We start from the raw sequence: 22,448 nt of genomic DNA, 5'->3' as shown, positions 1-22,448 counted from the left end.
ATTTATTTTAGAAACTTGTATATAAGACTTTTTAAACTTATTTTAAAAATATTTTTTAATTATTTTTATTCTTTGAAAATTTCATACAGTGTGTTTTGATCATATTCTTCTTCTCTGCTCCAACTCCTCCAAGATCCACACCACCTTCTTACTCATCCAACATTTTGTTCTTGCTGCCTCTTTTCTTAAATCTATAAAGTCCAATTTCTGTTACCCAAACACTCTTGGTTGTCGCGCATGGCCTGAAATGTGACTGATCTAGCAGGACTCACACGCTTACAGAACTGACTCTTCCTCTCCCAGAAGCTATCAGAGGCCAGTAGCTCTTCAGCTAGGCATGGTGACTTTGTGCCTATCAACACTGCATTTTTCAGGATAGTTTTCCCATGAAAGCTTCCCTTTAGTATCCGTGTGTTTATTTTTACACACTGTGAAGCCAGTACTGATGGAAGGAAACCATCCTTGCCATGCATGAAATTACATTGGATTTGTGTTTAACTGTAGAGTCAAACCTACAAAACTAAATTTCTCATTTACTACTTTGTGCTGAAAGCTTGGACACTCCTTTCCTATTCTGTTTTGAATTTGGAAGGACAGCTTTAGTGTAGACTATTTGTTTCCCTAGAGTTCTTTTTTGTTGTTGTTCTTCTCATCCTATTAATGCATTTTGACTGCAGTTTCCACGCACTCCACTGTTCCTAGCCACCCCCTCTCCCAATACATATAAAGACTTTTATATCTTTTGGAAATTCCTTATAATAAGTAAAAAATTCATGACTTTGTAACATAACTAAAAATCAATACTAGAAAATCTTGGATTAGACCATAGATGTAAATATACAGCCTTCACTGATTGTAGAATTAAAAGCTGAGATAAGAGTACATGCCATTACCTCATAGGCTAGCATCACAGAAAACTTCATCAAAAGGAAGTCTGACTATTTTTTCACATCCTCCTAAAGTTAAAATTACTCAGTGATTGCTATCAGGTATACACCATATATTATGATGCAGGCCATTTCACTTGTACATCATTAATTCAGGACCTTCACTGAGAATGGCCACTGACAGAGTCGGTGAAAATGGACCACAAGTGTCTAAAGCAGTCAAAGTAGCATCTCACGTGGAGGACAAATGCAGCTGCCCAGAACCCTGTCGGCCTGCACCCAGAATGTAACTGAGCTGCCCCCAGAATGTAACTTGGGAAGAAGAAAGGAGATAATTTGAAAAATGGGTTACCTTCTGAGTTACTATCCACAAAGGTCCACAAAAGAGGAGACTAATACATTTTAATTAAGAATATTAAGTGGTTTCTTACAAAAAATAAATGTATGTTTGAGTTCAGGATGAGCCTTTCATATATCTTAGTTGTGGTGACCTAGTAGTGTCTTAGCTAAGAATAACAATGAAACTCGTGGACACAAAAGGTTCGGGAGGGGCTGGGAAGATGGATAAGAGGCTAAAATACTTGCTGCACAATCAGCAGCTATGAGAGCTAGAGTTCAGATCCCCAAACCCATGCAAATGTCAGGCAGGCATGGTTACGTGGCTATCATTCCAGCACTCAGGGAGATAGGAGACATAATGAGTAAGCTAGCCAGTTAGACTAGCTGTGTCTGTCAGCTCTGGATTTTACTGAGAGAGACCCTGCCTCATTGGATAAAGTGTAAAGTGAGTCCAGGCCACACACATGAGCACCCACACACATACAGACACTCATACATACACATACACCCACCCTATACACACAAGAAAAAAAACTAAGAAAAATTTAGTCACTTGAATTAATAATTAGGATATGTATGTTACATTTCTTGTGTGATGAGAAGGATCATTAAGTAAGGGTGCTTGCCAACAAGCCCAACTCCCCAAGTTTAATGTCCAGGACTCATGTGGTGGAAGGAGAGACTGACTCTGGGCAAGCTGTTCTCTGACTTGTTCCTATGCATTTTGATATGTGCATACAACCCCATGCAATAAGTTGTTAAACAAAAAATATTTATTTTTATTGTATTTTTCTTTTAGATATTTTATAATTGACCACTTACTATGAAAAAGATAATTCATGTACTAACTCAAGCAAAGAATACCAACATGAATTATCCACCCACTGTCATTTATCATCTAGCTATCTAGATATTGCTCTACCTCACATTATATGATTCATCTAGAAGAAATGGTTCTATCAAGAGATTATTATCTGTACTCTGAATTGTGGAATTATTTCATTTGCTAATGTCTCAAATGTGCAGTGCTTGATTTGATTGGAAATACTAAATTAAGGAAGTAGCAAGACTCAGTCTTGCTTTGAGCAAGCACATTAACTAATTTTTAAATTTGTATCTAATTTTTACCATTTAATGGGGTTTTACCAAAAGCCAGTTAAACAGACAGTGTGTGGAAATGCTGTCAGCATTGTTTTCCTTAGAGATGTGGTTCAGAGCCTTGCCACTAGGGAAGCGTGACCTTTTCCACTGAGGACTGAGACCTGTTACACATATTCATAAGGCATTTACCAAAGTCTGTTAGAGCATCTGTTTATGTGCTTTTGTTGTGAAGCTAGAAAAGCCGGGCAGCAAGCAGGTTGGAGTGTCTCCAGTACTTGCATAAGGAAAAGACACTGTGGTGAACATGCTGGGGCAACTCTGTCTGTAGCACGGTCCAATCAGAAGGGCTGTTTGGGACACAGGGTTCAGTATGCACAATAAGAAGATATGAAACCTGACTACTGTATTACATAGAAAACTGAAACAAAGCACTTAACTATATTGGCAGAAGCACCTATGGCCAGCAGACCCTGGAGAGAGGCTTAAAGAAGCCAGAGAAGTTGAGATCTTTTAAGAGAGAACTCTGGCTCCCTGGGGTTTGTGTGTCTGATATGTCTCTCAGTGTTGAACAAATTTGAAATAGAAATTATCTGTTCCTCCTAGGGAGAACTGCTGCAAACTAACAGCAATGGTAGCGGGGACTATCCTGAAGGCTTCACTGGATTTAGTTCCCCAACTCTGCTGGTAACCTTACAAACCACCATAGGAGTAGGCTGTTGAATATCACACTCCAGGATTGCTAAGTCCAACAGAGACCCCAAAACCTATGAGTTTAAAACTCTAAAAAAGAAAGAAAAGGTTTAATAATTTAGAATAGGTCAAAAATTATAAGGATAAATTTTGAAGGACGATGCATCCAAAAAGATAGACATAAAATTAACAGAAAATGGTTGAAATAGTAACTTGCTAACATTTACATAAAATTTATCTTTGAATGAAAATCTATATTTATTACTTATAAAAGTACAAGATGCCACTGATGAAATATATGTCTTTATATTTAAACTATAGATAGTATGAGTTCAAAATACACTTGTGGGCAAACTCACTCTTCAGGAGTAGAGATGCAGAATTCTGTTGAATTCCCACATCCACCTTGACTCTTTCAGGTTCCCAGCTCTGAAGATGGTTGTTTGGCACCTAAGAAAAGTAGGAAATGACAACTATTCTAATGGTTCAGGGAGGGCCTAATACGGAAAAACATCACTGAGCCTCTCAGGAACTGGCCACCCAACACAAACAATCCAAGTGTTGCCCTCACTGGTAGAGCACCTCTGTGTTTACTCCCCTTTAGCAATGACTAACCAGCAAACTCTAGAAGACCTGGATCCCAGCATGAATAATGGAGATATTTTCTTTTGCTAGTCAGCTGATAACTTTGCACATGACTATATCATTTGTACCATAAGCCACAGTCCCAAGAGATTATAATCATCATGAAGACCAAAAACTAATCAGAAACATTGTCTATGGAGATTCGAAAAGTCTTCCTCCTAGACTCATAAGAACAGTAAGAACACAAGCATTAAGACTCTCCGCAACAGTACATCTGAATATGGTAGAACTGGAGGACTGCATGCCACTTCCCTTTTACCCACAACAATTTTCATTGTATAATCTCATCCTATGTAATAGCAATAGAGGGAATTTCACTACTACCATGAGCATAATGGGTATACATTGAAACTTTTCCTTAAAATAAGACAAGCTAAGTTGGATGCTATCCCTATTGGCCCCATATTCATTATTATTAAGTAGCAGCTGTGGAACAGCTGAGGAAGAATTTTGAATCTCCATAGACCAGTGTTTCTGATTAGTTTTGGTCTTCATGATGGTTATAATCTCTTAGGTCTGTGGCTTATGGTACAAATGATATAGCCATGTGAAGAGTTATCAACCGGCTATCAACATCAGCTCTTGCTGTTCCCAGAACTACATTTCACTCCAATTCAGTTTCGAAAAAAATTGACCTAAAGAGGGTAGGTTATCCTATGTCAGTTTTAATGTTCAAAGGGAAATAGAAAATTTTCCATTCATTTGACATAACTATTACCCATTTCTAGAGTGCCAGGAATGTGGTTACTGAGATGGAAAGGACATGGTCCCAGGTTTAAGGAATTCACATGCTGACTGGATCAGCATCAGGAAATATAAAGATGTAAAAATGTCAGACTATTATGTAAAGAGGGGTAGATAGGCTAGGAATAGGAGGACATGAGGGATTTCTGTGCCATTTTAGGAACCAACGTGTCACTTTTTTTCAGGTGCAGTACATAATAAAATCAATATATAAACTCATAATTAAACATGGCAAAATACCTCTATGAATTATTAGTAACATTTTTCTTCATATTGAGAATAGATAATATGGTTACCAAGGTGAGTATCAGGATCCCACAGCTGACCAGGTTTACATATTCATCCTTGAAGTAGCTTGGAGTGAACCACTGGCATAGAGATGCTCCCAGCCTCAAGACGGTCCTTGAGTATTTAGTGGAACAAATTATATTGCACTCAGGCCAGTGGCTTTGTTGTTGTTGTGATAGAACCTCTGAGGCCCTGGAAAGAAGCAGTGACATAACAGGTCAGGAGAAAAAAAAGGCTCGGACCAAGAAAATGAGGAAGAAAACAGGACTACGTGACCTCTCAAGAAACTCATTTTCTCTTATGTAATACTGTTTTTTTCTTTTTCTGAATGTCAGCGATTGAGCTGCTGGTTAACATGCCAAAAAGTAAGTGGGTGGTACAAAAGCCATGTGGATTTGTGAATGTAGAATTATGTAGGTGCCAGCGAGGTGGCTCAGTGAGGAAGTGTACCTTCCTTCCAAGCTGAGGTCAATCCCCAGGATATACATGGTGGGAGGAGAAAATAGATTCCTGTAAGTCGTGCTCTGATATGCACCTCCCACAACCACTTCCTCACACTAAACTGATTGATTAAACAAAATGTTTTAAAATTGACTATATGATATATATGCATATACAATAATGTTTTAGTCATCAAAAATAACAATCATTTACATATTTTTTCAAACTCTAAGTAATGTTTATCTCTATATATGATCAAAATTATAGGTCTTCACCACTTCTATCTTGCTTAGTTCTCTCAGATGTGTTTTAGCATTTTGGGAAAATTCAGTGACCTTGAGATTAAACCTGTAAGGAGGAGTTTGTGGAAGGATTTCAAGGTATTTAATTATGAGGTACATGTATTGATTTTATTATGCATTGTACCTGAAAAAATGGCATGTGTTGATTTCTGGAGTGACACAGAAATCTTTTCTGTCCTCTATTTCTTGGCCTCCCTGTCTCTCTTTATGCAACGATCTGACAATTCACAGATTACCAGTGTCATTTCATGCCAGTCGAGTCCTCTGTCTTCTCAGAATTAGAACCAGTGGGTAACATCCAAGCCAGAGGGTAATCAATAAATTTTGAATGGGACAGCCAACATAACAGCAGCTTAAGATTTGTTGGTAGACCAAACTATACAGACCCGATATTATATAAAATTCTTTTGTCTTTCTTCAGCAAGAGACCTTGAAATAATACTAATCTTAGATATTCACAAATATAAAGCCAAAGCATGGGCAATCGCCTTCTTGATTCCTGTTTTCAATAAACTCTTAGATAATTTGTTTGTTACTTGAGTCATTTGGTGATAAATGAGTCCATGCAGTTTGCCTTCTAATTAATTAGTTTGCTTTCACTGCTATTTATAGAATTGGAATTATATCCAGTAGTCCAGTGGAAGTTTTTCATTCCATCTTTGAGAAACTGTAGGTTTCACAGCCTTGGAAATTACTGCCTCTTGGAATGTCATTTGCTCTTCAATGGAAACTAAAAGATCTCCCCTGGTTTCCTCTAGCCCCATAGGGGAAATAAATAACCATCATATTCTACATGCCAAAAAAGTGTCTGTAGTTTTACAGCAATTTCCATCCTAAGCAACATGTGTTTTGTCAGGGATGGTTCAGCCATTATGTTGGTAATTAAGTTAACAAGTGCTCTATGCAACTTAATTTGGCAATGAGCTATCTTACAGACTGTTCAATAGGAACAGCAGCATTTCTGTAATGATTTCGTTTTTGAGCTTGGAATTAAGCTAAAAACCACAATGACCCTACCAAAGGGGTGGCTGATACACATGCTCAAAATGCCAAGGATGAGAATATGCTACTGTGCACATTTGATCCTCAGATGTTTTATTTACAGGTTTACTGCAGAGCATAGTCAAAATAGGGGCAATTACCTGTATACATTTTTAATTCATCATAATTCAAATAAAATGTGTTTTCCTGCAGAGCTTCTTCATTGCACCTGTCAATTTTCTCACAACTGCAAATTGGCTTTTAATAATGAATTTCTGCTGACGTTTGCTAATGACGAGTATATTTCATCCTCTTACTATCCTCCATTGATCTCCCACCTCTCCAGCTTTGAGGAGAGAAAAAAGACACTCATTGACTGTGATGTTTGCTGTTGTCAAGTTGGCAAGATCTGGAATCACCAAGAAGACAAACTTCTAGGCACATCTGTGAATATGATCATTTAGATTAGGGAGGTCTCTGGTTATGTCTGTGAGAAATTTTCTTGATTGGGTTAATAAAATTAGGAAGACCATAGCACTGTGTGGTGCCATTCTCTGTGCTTGGGTCCTAGACTGCATCAAAAGTTGAAAGCTTTCTGAGTTCGTATTTTCATTGCTCTCTTCTTCTTGACTGCATGCCATGTATCCAGATGTTTCAAATTCCTGTTGCCATGACTCCGCTGCCATGACAGACTATACGCTCAAACTGTAGGCCTAAGTAAACATCTCCCGTACAGAGCGTATACAGACACACTGTTCTCATACTCAGTTTTCTTAAGTGTCTACCAATAAAATATGATTGGTAGTGATGCTTACTTCATTACCAAAGACAAAGAAAGTTAATTAGCCCTTGGTGGCAGAAGGTAACACACACATAATGGGCCAGGACAGAAATAGGGCTGAAGTTTTATAAATATTTGGGTCTTCCCATGCCCTATTCTGTATCTGGTAACTGGAAAACAGCTAATGGCTCTTTTATTTGGTTCTAAAGATGTTTTCTTTTCAGCTGTCTGAGTCCTTAGATACAGGAAGTTTAATAAGACAAGAAGTGTCTACCCACCTTTGACTTGTACATACCAGTAGGAATTAATATCAGTTGGAATAAGCCAACTTCAAAGGCTAAGATAAAAATTTTTATGCATATATGCTTAAATATTTTACTGCATGTTCAATATTGATCAGTACAAATTATTAAAATATGATTTCAGTAGGCTATATTAAAATATCAAATCACCCCTTTAAGCTGGCCACTCCCAGTAATCTACTCAAAGGAAGAGAAAAATAATATTAAGGTCAACAATTTGAAGAAGCAAATATCTTTTAATTATTTATGCTACTTGATTTAAAGTGGCATTGAACAGCTTGAGAAATGGCTCATTTGGTAAAATGCTTATTGTGCAACCATGAGAACCTGAGTCTGGGTCCCTAGGTACCCCATTGCTATAGTATTTGAAGCAAGCCATTCTGAAACACTGGACCTTCCCTTGTCCTGTGCATTCCCCCACCACACTCCCAAAGACTATTCCATTCATGAACAAGTAAATCTATTTTCTGTGTGAATCTGTGTAACTTGCATCTTTTAGGTGCTTTAGAGTTTCTTAACTGTGAAGACAGGGACTTGCAACATAATATCTGTGAAAGAAAAGTAGAAGCTAAGCAATGCTCATACCTATGAAGAAAATGTAAGTAACAAATTAGCTGCCTATTTTCCAGAAAATATTTCTTTTACTTTTTTGTACATTGTTTTAATAAACCAAATTGGTAAACTCCTAAGAAAATTGGTCTCCTAAGTGAGAGAGGCAGCAGGGGAGCTATAGAGTTAATGAGCCTTGTGGTAATCTGTAGCCAGAAGGTTTCTCTGGTCCTGGGCAACCCATGGTCCCTCAGCAGCTTACAAAAAAATCATTCAGAGGTTTACATTAATTAACAATTGTATGGCCTAAGGCAAGCTTCTGGCTAGCTAGCTTTTATAACTTAACCCATTTCTACTAATATATAAGTAGCCACGTGGCCATGGTGTTTCCGGTTTGCTGGCACCTTGCAACTCCTTCGGCATCTCTCCACTCTCTCCTTTCTTATCTCTGTATACCTGCTTGGATTTTCCACCTGCCTCTAAGCTGCCTTGCTATAAGCCAATGCAGCTTTTTTTATCAACCAATCAGAGCAACACATATTCACAGCATACAGAAAGACATCCCAAAGCACTTTCCCTTTTCTGTCTAATCAAAAAGGAAGGTTTTAACTTTAACATAGTAAAATTACATTTAATAGAACAGTAATCAAGCAGGGATTACAGTCATAATATCTAGTCTATCTGTATTTGACAAAATTAAAGAAAATATTCTATCTATCCTATATTTGTACATCTAAGATTTTATATCTAATTTATCTTTTTCTTTCTTTTCTTTCTTTCTTTTTTTTTTTTTTTTTTTTGGTTTTTCGAGACAGGGTTTCTCTGTGTAGCTTTGTGCCTTTCCTGGATCTCGCTCTGTAGACCAGGCTGGCCTCGAACTCACAAAGATCCACCTTCCTCTGCCTCCCAAGTGCTGGGATTAAAGGCATATGCCACCACTACCTGGCCTAATTTATCTTTTATCACAACCAATGAAAATTATAACTATTTAGTCTTCAACTCCATCAAAGTCACCAAAAGGATGTAATATTACCTAAGTAAATAGGAGGTGCTTTGTAAGCAACTTCCCAAATTCTGGAAATGACAGAGAAAGCTGGCTGCCTGGACAGTCACCCAAAGTTCTTCTGCAATGTTGGGACATCCATCTTCAGCCTAGTGTCTCTTAATCGCTTCTCCCTGTGTCCTGCAGAATGTCTGGCAATCTCTTCTGCTTAGTAGGAACCTGAAGAACCATCTCACCTTCTTTTGGTGAAATTCGGTGGTCATTTTCCTATGGGTCCTGTATGTCCAATTTATACAACATATTATCAAGCAATCGAGACAAAAGCAGTTTCTTTCCCAAATGGCTAACTTTTGCAATAAAGAAAGTAAACTCTGTATGGAGTTTCTTTGCTGTCCATCATCTTCTTTGAAGTAATTGGTATTGTCAGGAGCAGATATGTCTCACTGTCCAGAAAAGTCTAAGGTCTTAAAATCATCTTAAATGCCATATTCTGTAGGTCTTTGAAGTCTTTGAAGATTACCTATCCATTTGAAATAATCTCTGCATATCTAGAAAACCTAATTAGCATGACTATAAGTTTCACTATTACAGATGACTATCAATATGTATTTTAATTATATGTTACATTTTTAAATGAGCTGTATAAGCATAATACCATAAACAAGAGTAGAAATATACATACAGTATAACAAAATTAACTAAATTTTTATCAATATACTAAAGTCCATAGCAATGTACATACAGTATAACAAAATTAACTAAATTTTTATCAATATACTAAAGTCCATAGCAATGTAAAACATTTCAAATAAGTTGTTGATCCTTAAAAGTAGATTCAATGTTCTATCCTTTCATCCTATCATATCTATATCCCATTTTCTCTTTTAGAAAGAGATTGCATCAACCCCTTTAAATAAAAATAAACATTTGTAAACAATATTTTGGGAGTTGGGATGTAGCTTCTATTACTGCTTCCTGTTGGTTGGGGGGTACTGACAATATTATGGGGATTCTGAAAAAATTAAGAATTATAGTTAAATCTTGGCTGTAGTAGTCTATGAGGCTTAATTGAGCTTTCAGGGGGTCTTACCTGATTGAGCCATATTAGCCTGGAAGCAATCCATAGGCTCTCATTTTCTGTGGAAACAAAAGCAGAACCTCTTTTCCAAAGCAACTTATACTTAGACACAAATTTTGAAGTCAAGATACCTTTAAAATATGCATATTGGTTTAACTGAGTAGCCTTTACAATCAAATGTCTCTCTCCAGTGAAAAATTCCAAAGACAAGACAATCCTGACTCTCTGTATAATTTTTACCTTCACGTGGCTTAACTTTTGTATTACTTTGACTGTCTCTTTAAAGATTTTATTTTTTAAAACTATTTTTTTTATAACTGCATAAACTCCTTTTCCTCTCTCTTCTAAGGCTATGTACATTTTTACACACATTATAAACCATTTAGAGTTTCATTCCATCAGAATCTGTCTTATTATAAATCTGTAATCCTTTTCTGATCATTGCAAACTGTAGCATGGCTAAGATTGAAGCAGTAGCCCTGGCTGCTGACTCTGCCTACTTCATCTTCCCACCATGGCAGAGGTATCCAGGAGAGTCACCCTTACCCTGCCAGCTCTGGGATCCATGCTGCCTTAAGTAGTGTACAGCTGGCCCATAAACCCTTTTTGTCGGTATGAATAAAAGCTAAATCCATCATGCAGAGTGATGGGCAGCTTGGAGACAGCTCTATGTACTGATGCAGCAATCTAAATGCTGTGGCATCGCTGTACCATGGCTGAAGCTGATTTTGCTTCATTTTAGAATCTCTTATTAAGTTCTCTTAGGTTTTAGGTGGAAATTTTTGCCCCACATTGGATGCCACTAATTATGATCAATCCACGTGAGTCTATTAAATGGGTAATAGAATTTATTAAGACATAAATTGAGAGCCGGGCAGTGGTGGTGCATGACTTTAATCCCAGCACTTAGGAGGCAGAAGCAGGCAGATCTCTGTGAGTTTGAGGCCTGCCTGGGCTACAGAGTGAGTTCCAGGAAAGGCACAAGGCTACACAGAAAAACCCTGTCTTGAAAATACTGAGGAAATGCATTCACGAATACAGAACAGAGTAGACAGCCGAAGTTGTCCTCTGATCTGACCAGGAGTGAATCCACCTTGCAGGCAGGAGTGTGGAGAAGGGACATAAAATCCTTCTCCAACTCCTTATAAGAAGTCATATACAACTGCAGGAAGCACCGCCTCCTTTGGGCCATTATAGCCCAAGGTCATAGGCAGAGCAAATACCACTACAGTAATCTTGACACCCCCATTGTGTGTATGGAGGTTTCACTAGGGTATTAGGAACTCATTTCTTCAACTGTACAGTGGGCATACTAATGTCTGTCATCAGCATTTTTGTAATGCCTGTGTATAAGAATGTCCAATGGTTCAGAACATTGTGATGTTCTACTTACTAATAGATGTGTTTTTCAAATTATTTTTATCTGTTATGGGTATGTACCCATGATTCTGGGGGAGGCACACATGCTGGGATATGTGTTCCATGCCTCACATATGAAGCTTAGAGAACAACTTTATGGGTCAGTTCTCTCCCTCCTTTATGTGTGTTCCCAGGATCTAAATCAGGTTGTCAGATTTTCATGACACGCACCTTTACCTACTAAGCCATCTCTCCTGCTCAATTATTATGATTTTCATAAACTGAAAAATAGATATACTGATCTGCTCATCTGTTCCAATGAGTAGTCAGTTGTCAGTTGTCTGAGGTAACTGACTATAAGCTATGTTTGTTTTATTTTAGTTTTTGCTATTTCATTTTCCATATTTTCTTCCTCTTTTTGAATACAGCATGCATGACTAAGATCCTGTGCCTCATGTATACTAATTAGTCCTTGTGGCCATTGCCTGTGCCTCTACTTTCTAGCCAAGACCCATGGTTTTATTCTCAGGTTTCACTTTGTTCTTAGATTGTGCAATTTCACAAAGCAAAGCTTAATTGACCATGAGGCCCTCCAAGACCTGCTGCTGGCCACAGGCTACTTTCTTCTTCTATGTCTGTAGAGATACCTTGTCAAATGGGCCTCATGGTCATGGGTTATGTTGGGACCATTGTCTTTTCTTCTTCTCATGGAAATATCACTACTTCGGACAGTTTTCAGCTGCTGGGACTTGTTTCCAGATTCCCTGGTCTGTCCTTCCTCCATAAACTTGTGGATTAATTTCTTCCACAGCATTAGGTAAAGCCCATAGTGTAGTTTCCTCTAAGCCTCTATTCAGTGTCAACTTGGGAAATGGCAATCTGCAATTTTAGCAAAAGATGTTTGTCTTAGTCTTAGTCCATAAAACAGATCTAGGAAATATCTATTTGTGTATGTCATGTATATATTAAAGGTATCTCCTCTAATATAGTTGTATATGGCTATAAAGTAGTGGGTATAAATGTGGCCCATTTTATTTTTCATGCAATAAATATGTATTTAATGCTTTTTATAAATTGCCTGTAGTATAAAGCTTACCTCTTTTAATAGCCCATTTTATTACTTTTGAAGTTGCCAAGGTGATCCTTTTATTATATATAGTTGATAAGTTTACTTTGCAATTGAAAGAAATAGTTTCTAACTAGAATATGCCTGTTAAACAAAGCAAAGTGTGAGTAATGAGAAAGAACAGGCCTCAGATAAAAGTAGGGTAATTCAGAAGATCATGTTTCGGTTTTATAGTCTTTCTGTCTGTGATACAGCATTTGGCCTGTAACCTTCTACACTTACCATGTGCACACTTCTGTGATACAGGAACTGTGAGATGAGTCTAGGTTGCTGGCTGTATAATATTAAGTATGAACATAACATCTGAATAGGATGAGCCTCATATGAAGGAGTCGTATAATTTAACTCCCAGTCACCATTCATTTGTTATGTCTTTGAACAAATCATTTAACATTTCTGTGCTTTGCTCTTCCAATGAAATAGGATAATACTTACCCTTGTCACAGACATTTTTAATAAAAGCAGAGAAAACAAAAGAAAATTAAACTTGTTGTATGCTAGGTCCTTTGAAAAACAATTCCTGGTCAGTGATTTTCAAACAAGGAAAATCTACCCTTATCATCTTTATATGTGATGCTTCATTGTTCATTTCAAGGGAGAGAGACAGACACACAACTCTAGCTGGGAGCTCAGACTAACATAGTAATAACAGTATCTATCAAATACTTACTGCATGTCCAGCACTGTTCCAAGTGCTTTACATATGCTACCCACATTAATCCTCACACTAACAATGTGAGGCAGGTTCTTTTATTAGGCCACTAGGTTAAATAATAGGCCCTGGCTTACTTGAGTGGCACAGGGTGGAGCCATGTTGAACTCTAATATATATATACTGTGTTATAGTATTATCTTCAGTGATTATTTTCCACTGGCATGCAGCCTTCCCATGGACAGCAAGCATTTTTTTTGAGTCCCCAGGAGTCTCCAGTCCCCAGCACACATCCTCATGTACAGTGGCTGCTCCACCCATACTTGTTGAGTAATTGCATTCACAGTGCCTCAAAAAGTGTCCAGGACACAATAACTCAGCAATTATTATTGAGTGGAATAATTTAAGTTTCCCTATATCTCTTCTCAAAGCCAATTATTACATCTTTTAAAAATGCATACTTCTTAGTTGGGGAAAACATATTTTCATTCCTTTATTTTCAGAATAATCAACCTATTTTTATACACAGTTTCAGTTTTCTATTATATTTAATGTCCAGTGAGCTTATTGTTCTTATTTATTTCATTATTCTTTTTCTGTGAAAATAAAAACACATCTTTTTGTGGTATATATGAAGTTACAAAGGTCAATTCAGCTTGTAGCAGAGGCTCTGTGTCTGCTGCCTCTTAGAATAACTCATACGGGTACAAGATGTTTCACTCATATCACTCTTATGAATGCAATAGGACTCTGATTCAAACTAAGACTGGTGGCTTCCTATGAAATAGCTCCTCTAGTGCCATTCTCTTTTCTCCCCAAGATTCAGGAACAAGTTCTTCTGTCTTTATGATAACAATTCTTAGTATCTGCAATAAGAGTAGATATTGCTTCATCTGTGTGTTATGTTTATTATCTGTGTAATTTGCTCTTATACCTCCCAAATGTTCTCTATCTCATAGTTTATTTCAAAGGACTTGTTTTGAAGACAAGTACTCCCATTTCTACCAATAAACAGGACAAGGAGCACAGTACATCCTCAATAGTCATGCACAGACTAACTAAGTGGCTGCTCTGTTCATAGGACATGCCAAGTAACAAGCTTCAGGTTTAAAAAAGACACCCATCTCTTCCAACATTGCCACATTTGATGCAAATCTGTGCATCTTGCTTATCTTCCCAATACAAAGGTGTTAACACCAGGTCATCACTGATCCTTGAAAATATTCTAGAAGAGTGAACATGGAGTGGCCTCTCGAGGGAATATATATTAGTTAAGATTTCTGTAAAGCAGTTATTGGATACTACAAGACTTAATATGTGAAGAAACCTAGTCAACACAAGAGAAGCTGTCTTTGAAAATTAATATTTAATGTTTATTTTCAGAAATGCATATAAATTTATAAGGTGACAAGGAGGGAAATTGTTCCCAAGAGAAACCACAACATGGAACAATAACAACAGCCCAGCTATGAGATGAGGAGGAAGGGGGTGAGATGTTGAAAACAAAAGGCACACACTGTAAGGTGCTCAGATGAGAAGGGAACAGCATGTAGAGAGCCATGGGTGGACACGAAGAGAATGCAAGTATTTTCTGAGAAGAAGGACAAAAGAGTGGTAAAAAAATACACAGTAGACTGTTCCCTTAGAGAAGCAATGTCCTCGTAGGGCAGACAGGTATTCTCAAATATAACCAGGGAAGCCCACACTGACATAAATACTTCATTGAGAAAATGGGCCACATATTTATATCCACACGCTTTTGTATTCCATAGAAATTCCTGAGTGTGTAAAAGTTTGTTGATAGTATGGAAATTAGTTCACACTAATGTGCATTAAAAAGATAAAACTAATAGAATATTGGATAACCATATAATGAAATATCAAGCAATCATTTTAAAGAATGAAATGAATCTGAATTAATTACTCTATAAAGATATTTCGAAAGTGAAATGTTAATGTTCATAGTTGTAAATATTGCTACATATTGACTATCTTAATACACATGCATGCACATACATATCTGCATGTGATATATATATATATATGACAGAGTTTATATTCTAATCACTTATTTTTCTCAATTTTATTAAAATCAATTATTATTTAAAACTTAGTATTTATGCATAAATCTATTCAAATACATAATAAATGAATTGCTGTTTAGTTTTTGTCAGCTTGGCACAAGCTACAGGCTACAGTCATCTAGAAAGAGGGAATCTTCACCAGAGTAGCCAGTGGGCAAGTCTGTCAGACATATGCTTGATTGATTATTGATGTGGGTAGGAACGTCCAGCCCACTGTGGCTGGTACCAACCCCAGGTAGGTGTTCCTCAGTGCTATAAGAAAGCAGGCTGAGCAACCCATGTGTAGCAAACCAACAAGCAGTGTTCTTCTATGGTTTCTGCGTCATTTCCTGCCTCCAGGTTCTTCCTTGAGTTTCTCCCCCAATGCCCCTTGATGAACCATGGTCTAAACAAATAAGCCAAGCAATCACTTTCATCTACAAGTTGCCTTTGGTCATAGTGTTTATCAGAGTAAACACTTAGAAAGTTAGTTAGAAAGTAAACTAACATAGAGGTAGGTACCAAGCTCCTGACCTATTTTTTAAAATAGATTGTTTTCTCATGCAGTACATGTCAACCACAGTTTCTCCTTCCCTCGCTCCTCCAAGCTCCCCCAGACCCACTCCCCTTCCTTTTCCCTTCAGAAAAGAGCAGTCCTCCAAGAGACAAAAGCCAAACACGACGAAATTGATACAATAAGAGGAGGCAAGACTCCTCATATCAAGGCTGGACAAAGGCAACCCAATAGGAAGAAAGAGCTCCAAGAGCAGGCAAAAGAGTCAGAGAAACATCCACCCCCATTGTTAGGAATTCCACAACAATATCAAGCTAACAGCCGTAGCATATATGCACAGGTACTAGGGCAGACCCATGCAGGCCCTGTGCTTGCTGCTTCAGTCTCTATGAGCCCATATGAGCCCTGCTTAGTTGATTAAGTGGGCCATATTTTCTTGGCATCCTTCATCCCCTCTGACTCCTACAGTCTTTCCTCCCTCTCTTCTATAGGGTTCCCTGAGCTCCAAGGGGAGGGATCTGATGAAGGCCTCCAATACAGACTCTTTATACATAATGTTTGGCTGTGGGTCTCAATATCTGCTCCCATCTGCTGCAGGAGAAAGCCTCTCTGATGACTACTGAACAAGGCACCAACCTATAAGCATAACAGAATATCATAAGGAATTATTTTGTTGATTATTTGTTTATTTACTTGTTTATTTATTTTTGCCAGGCCTGTTTGGTTCTACTTTCAGTTTCTGAACTACCTAGTCTGCCATTCATGGTCATCCAGGCAGTGTAGGACATTGGCTCCTTCTCACAAGTTAAACCAGATATTGATTGGCCACTCTTACAACCATGTTGTTTCAGGGAGGATTGAGGAAGCATTATGAAAATATAGGCTAGAGGATTCCTTGAGTCTTCAGAGTTTAATGGGTTTCTCTCTGGGATCTTGGAAAATAAGAATGCTAAGAGCAATACAAGTAATGGAGGTCTGGCTTATAAATTTATGAAGGGACATTTGGAAGTCTTTCATAGATTCCAGTAGTGCTCTTAGCTTGAATTTAGAATCTGTGGTTTGTAATTGGCTGGGGCAAAAGAATCAGCTATAATTTTAAGAATAGACCAGGATCACTGAGGTAAAATCTTCTGGAAAGTATTGCCTCAGGGTCAGCATAAAGAAACTGTGAGCCAGAGGGGCCAAGGCTGTATCTCATGCTAGCAGATGAACTTGTCAATGTGAAAATCTCCCCACTTGCTACTGGTTTTGTCAACATATAAGATGTGGGACTGAGGGATCCACTGAGAGAAGCTAAGGATTAGCACTGAAAGAGAGCAGAAGAGGCCATTTGGTAAAGGTACAGCCTCAATTGCAGTGGAAACCCCAAGATGAAGGTATTATGAAGTGAAGATGAAGCGAGGCACCATGTGACAGGGTTGGAGTTCTTGAAGAAACTCAAGCAAATGGTATGGTGTCAATTACAGTGAGAACATAAACTTAACAGATATACTAGGACTGTAGAGCAATGGCCAAGAGTAGTGGCTGGTATATTATGGAGTCTGAACCTGTGAGACAAGCTGCATATGTCACAAATGACAAAGCCTGAACAATGGAAACGCCCAAGACATTTGTAGCCCAGAAGATCCTGAGTGACTCTCAAACATTCAACACTGAGTTATTTATGTGATCGAAGGTTTACTTTGCTTTGATTTTATCATGACTGTGCCCTGGTTCCCTCCAGGAGTAAGAAATTATTGTTTGTTTTGTTGTTATTGTTTGTTTGTTTGTTTCTGCTTTTCTTTTTAGGAGCACATAGTTAAGAGGCTTTAAACTTGTAAAGAGATGTTATGATTGGACTCCTGGAGTTTGGCCTGGTGTTTGATTGTAGATCTCTGCATCTGCTTCCATCAGTTACTGGAGAAAGGCTCTATGATGACAATTAGGGTATTCACTGATCTGATTACTGGGGTAAGCCAGTTCAGGCACCGTCTCCACTATTGCTAGTAGTCTAAGCTTGAGTCATCCTTGGGGATTTATGGGAACTTCCCTAGCACATGGTTTTTCCTTATCCCCATGATGTCTCCCTCTATCATGGTATCTCTTTCATTGATCTCACACTCCATCCATGTTCCAGCTCAACCATTCTGTTCTCTTATATTCTCATCCCCCATTTCCTACCATCCATTGTTGACTCCTCATCCTCAGTTTACTCATGGAGATCTCATCTATTTCCTCTTCCCAGGGCAATCTATGTGTCCCTCTTTGGGTCTTCCTTGTTAGCTAGCTTCTCTAGAGCTTTGGGTTTGCTTTGCAAGTAGTATCCATTTATGAATAAGTACATGCAATATTTGTTACCTCACTCATTTTCTAGTTCCATCCATTTGTCTGCAAATTTTATGATGTCATTGTTTTTTACTGCTGAGTAGTACTCCATTGTGTATTTGTGCCACATTGTCTTAATCCATTCTTCAGTTGAGGGGTACCTAGGTTGTTTCCAGGTTCTGGCTATTATGAATAATGCTGCTATAAACATAGTTGAGCATGTGTCCTTGTGGTATGATTGAGCATTCTTTGGGTATATGACAAAGAGTGGTACATCTGGGTCTTGAGGGAGATTGATTCCCAATTTTCTGAGAAACTGCCATACTGATTTCCAAAGTAGCTGTACAAGTTTGCACTCCCACAAACAGTAGAGGAGTGCTCCCCTTACTTCACATCTTCTCCAACATAAGCTGTTATCAGTGTTTTTGATCTTAGCCATTCTGACAGGTGTAAGATGGTATCTCAGAGTCGTTTCTATTTGCATTTCCCTGATGACTAAAGAAGTTGAGAAAAGGGATTCTCTGAGCAAGGAACATGATGATCAGGATGGGGAAACCTATAGAGACAACCAAACCAAACTAGTGGGAACTCATGAAATTTAGACCAACACCTGTGGAGCCTCCACAGGACTAGACTAGACCCTCTGCATAAGCGAGACAGTTGTGTAGCTGATCTGCTTAAGGGACCTCCTGGCAGTAGGTTCAGGATCCATCCCTAGTGCATATGCATGCCTTTTGGAGTCCACTACCTATGGTGGGACACCTTGCACAGCCTGGAAGCAGGGAGGGGGCTTGGACCTGCCCCTACTGAATGTACCAGACTTTGCTGACTCCCCATGGGAGGCCTTACCTTCTTGTAGGAGGGAATGGGGGGGGTTGGAGGGGAGGCCAGAGGGGACAGGAGGAGGGAAAAGAGATCTGTGATTGGTATGTAAAATGAAAAAAAAATTCTTAATAAAATAGAGATGTTATGATACTTTAAAGAGATAGAATTTTTTAAAAGACAGTGGGAATTTTAAAGGTATACTGGATTTGTATTGTGATATTAACATGAGATCTTGAGGATAAGTTAGAAACAAAAAGTTATAGTTAAATCATGAAGTATCTGTGTGCCATGTTGACAGGAGATCAACTATGCTGTTTAGGTTTTATAAATTAACACAAACATACTCATCTGGGAAGAAGGAACCTCAATTAAAGCCAACCTAAATTCCATTTAGATAGTGTTGGTTGTTCCAAGATAAAAGTGTCATTATTGCACCACTGGTGATATCCTTCCAGGGTAGTCATTGTGATTTATAGGCTTTATGGCTAGACAGGATTACTGACTGCATTTTCCCCTTGGCAGCTTGCATAGCACCTTCTAATATTATGCCAACTAGTCCTCAGGCTTTCAAATCATTTCCATCTCAGTTCCTCCCAAGTACTATGTCTGAAGTGTGTGGTGTCTTTAGAAACACTAAGAGCAATTACTGGGCCATTTGACAGATTCAAGCTTACCTGGGTAGAGAATACATACAATTTCTAACATTTCACATCATGTGTAATTCATCTATCATTACTTATTATTAATGCATGTGGAATATTGGCATTTAGTAAATGTTTTATTTATACTAAGCTCTGATAATGGTTAATACTGGTTGTCAATTTGATAGGATCTAACATTTTAGGTTTAAGCCTATGAGGGTTATATAGCTTGAATTATTTTCTGATAGTGCTTCTAAGGGATTATGATATTGAGTTATTTGAAGTGGAACGATCCATCTTAACCACGAGTAGCACTGTCCCTGGGCTAGGGTCCTGAGAGGAAAAGAGTTTATCAGTAGCATTCATTACCCTGCTTCCTGACTATAGACACAATGACCAAATATGACCAGTTACCTTGAACTTCTTACCATCTTGATTTTATTGCCATGATGGACTGAACCTTATGAACAGAAGCAAAGTTGAACCCTTCCTCTCTTAAGTTTGCTTCTTGTTTGGACATTTTGTCACAAAAAATAGAGAAAAGTCATTGATAATTGATATTTAACGACCAGCAAGAATTTCTAGTAACCATTACAAGTCTCTAGGCCTCAGAAAAATGGGGACTCATTATAAGCACCTAATAACTAACTCCTAGATGCTAATACCATTATGAAGCTTCCCTATGACCCTTCGGACCCAGTAAATGAGCCCAGAAAACAGGCTGTTACAAGGCAAATAAACTCACTTACAAAAACATCAGATTGACCACATGAAGGGAACATTGGAAGTGACTACTAAGCAAAGTAATCTTAGCAGTAACACAGTATTTCTCCAGAAACTTTTCAGGGTTCCTGTAAGTGACTGTCACAGCCCACTAGGAGCTCATCAAGGGCCCCTAATGTCCATTACAATCATCTGAAATGCTCTCAACTGAAGCCAGCAAACCATCATTTAATTATGTAGGACTTCTGATTGCTTATCACCAGCCTTGTCCTCCCTCAACTTTGTACCCCCTATGTGGCCCCTCTACAGAGAAACCCCATTAATCTGAATAGTGACAAGGAAGATGTGAGTATTTACAATGAGAGGGAATATTAAATTTCAAAAGAATTTCAAAAGAATTAGACAGTGAACAGACATTTTCTTGAAAAGTACCAAAATGCTGCCCCATGAACCAACTGCTTATCTGATTTTAAATTTCTAAAAATTTTAAATTTTAAATTTCTAAATTCTAAAAAAATTCATGCTAATACATTTCAGAAGAAACTTATAAAAATACTTTGGTGCTTTCAGGTTTAAAGGTTATGTCCCATTGACGACTGATTAAATAAGACTGATGCACTTTGAAACTAACTTATTCATCTTCCTCATATGGAATGAGAACTTATTACAGAAAGCTTCCATAGGAAATATTTGTCAGTTTTTGACCTGAAGGTTAGTAGCTTCACTGTGGGGTAAGAGTGTAAAATGTTATTTCATTTTTTTTTTCTTCTTTTTTTTTCTTTTTTTATTAATTTATTTTGCAATACAATTCAGTTCTACATATCAGCCACGGATTCCCTTGTTCTCCCCCCTCCCGTCCCCCTCACCTTCCCCCCAACCCCCCCCCCCATTCCCATCTCCTCCAGGGCAAAGCCTTCCCCACAGACTGAGGTCAACCTGGTAGACTCAGTCCAGGTAGGTCTAGCCCCCTCCTCCCAGGCCGAGCCAAACAATCCTGCATAGGCCCCAGGTTTCAAACAGCCAACTCATGCAATGAGCACAAAAAAAAAAAAAAAAGAAAATCGTGGGGAGGAGATACTCCCCGCAAATGATGAGTCAACATCATTGCACTGAGAAAAAAGAATGAAATGAGAAATTTGTGTGTAAGTGTAATATTTTCTTCCTTTAAAAAATAATGCCAAGAAAATGTGGAAATATTACTGTGAAATTTTTGCAAAAGGTATATAATATCTGCTAGGTCACTTCCACCTTAGTTACTTGTTTGACATATTTCAGACTTAGAATTAAAATGTAAAGCCTAGCATGAATGAAGCCCTGTATTTCAGTCCAGCACAACATGAAGCCTGGGGTGGGAGTCCTGATGATAATCCCAGCTCTTGGGTATTGGAGGTAGGGGAATCAGATGTTCAAAGGCACCCTCAGCTACAAAGATTTGTAGCAGACAACCTAGGCTGTATGAGACCCTACCTAAAAACATATATATGAAAAGTTGAAGAGGAATGTTTAACATTTATAAATAAAATTTCAATTGCTTATTATAAAAAAAAAATGTTATTTCAAGTTAACCATACATTGTATAATTTCAGAATCTCTGAACATACCAAATGAAAGCCACCTAGCTAAAATTTGGTCACTGGTTTTTCTATTCCAGCTCATTGAAATTAACAAAGCAGATATGCCTAGAGGTACAGCTAGAGCGCATATGTTAGAGGTTCTGTATTCTATCCTCAGTATTAAACACACAGAGAAAAACAAAACACAAAAATCTTACAAGTCATTTTTATCAAATAGCTGTCTCCCATTCCCTCAGAATGTTTTTAAGTCAATGAAATAATTGATTAGATTGAACTATGATAGAGTTCATGTACCTCCATCTATAATACAATTTATAACGGGCAGGCCAATTAACATAGCATTTCAGAGAAATACATTACTTAAATGTTCTAGTACAGTTTCACTGACAATTGTTATTAAACAAAATCCAGACTTGCAGCAAGTTCAAGTTCTAATAGATGTCTTATCCAGACAGAAGAGCAAAGCTCTGCTTTATGTGACTGCACTCATTTTTCTGTGACTACTACATCTGGATCAGGAATGAGTTCTCTCATTT

The sequence above is a fragment of the Peromyscus californicus genome, unplaced genomic scaffold (assembly GCF_007827085.1).
Source record: "Peromyscus californicus insignis strain IS unplaced genomic scaffold, ASM782708v3 Scaffold_14__1_contigs__length_90479793_seg_1, whole genome shotgun sequence".
NCBI classification, from domain to species: Eukaryota; Metazoa; Chordata; class Mammalia; order Rodentia; family Cricetidae; genus Peromyscus; species Peromyscus californicus.
The sequence above is the reverse complement of the archived record's forward strand: the minus strand, read 5'-3'. Positions refer to the sequence as shown.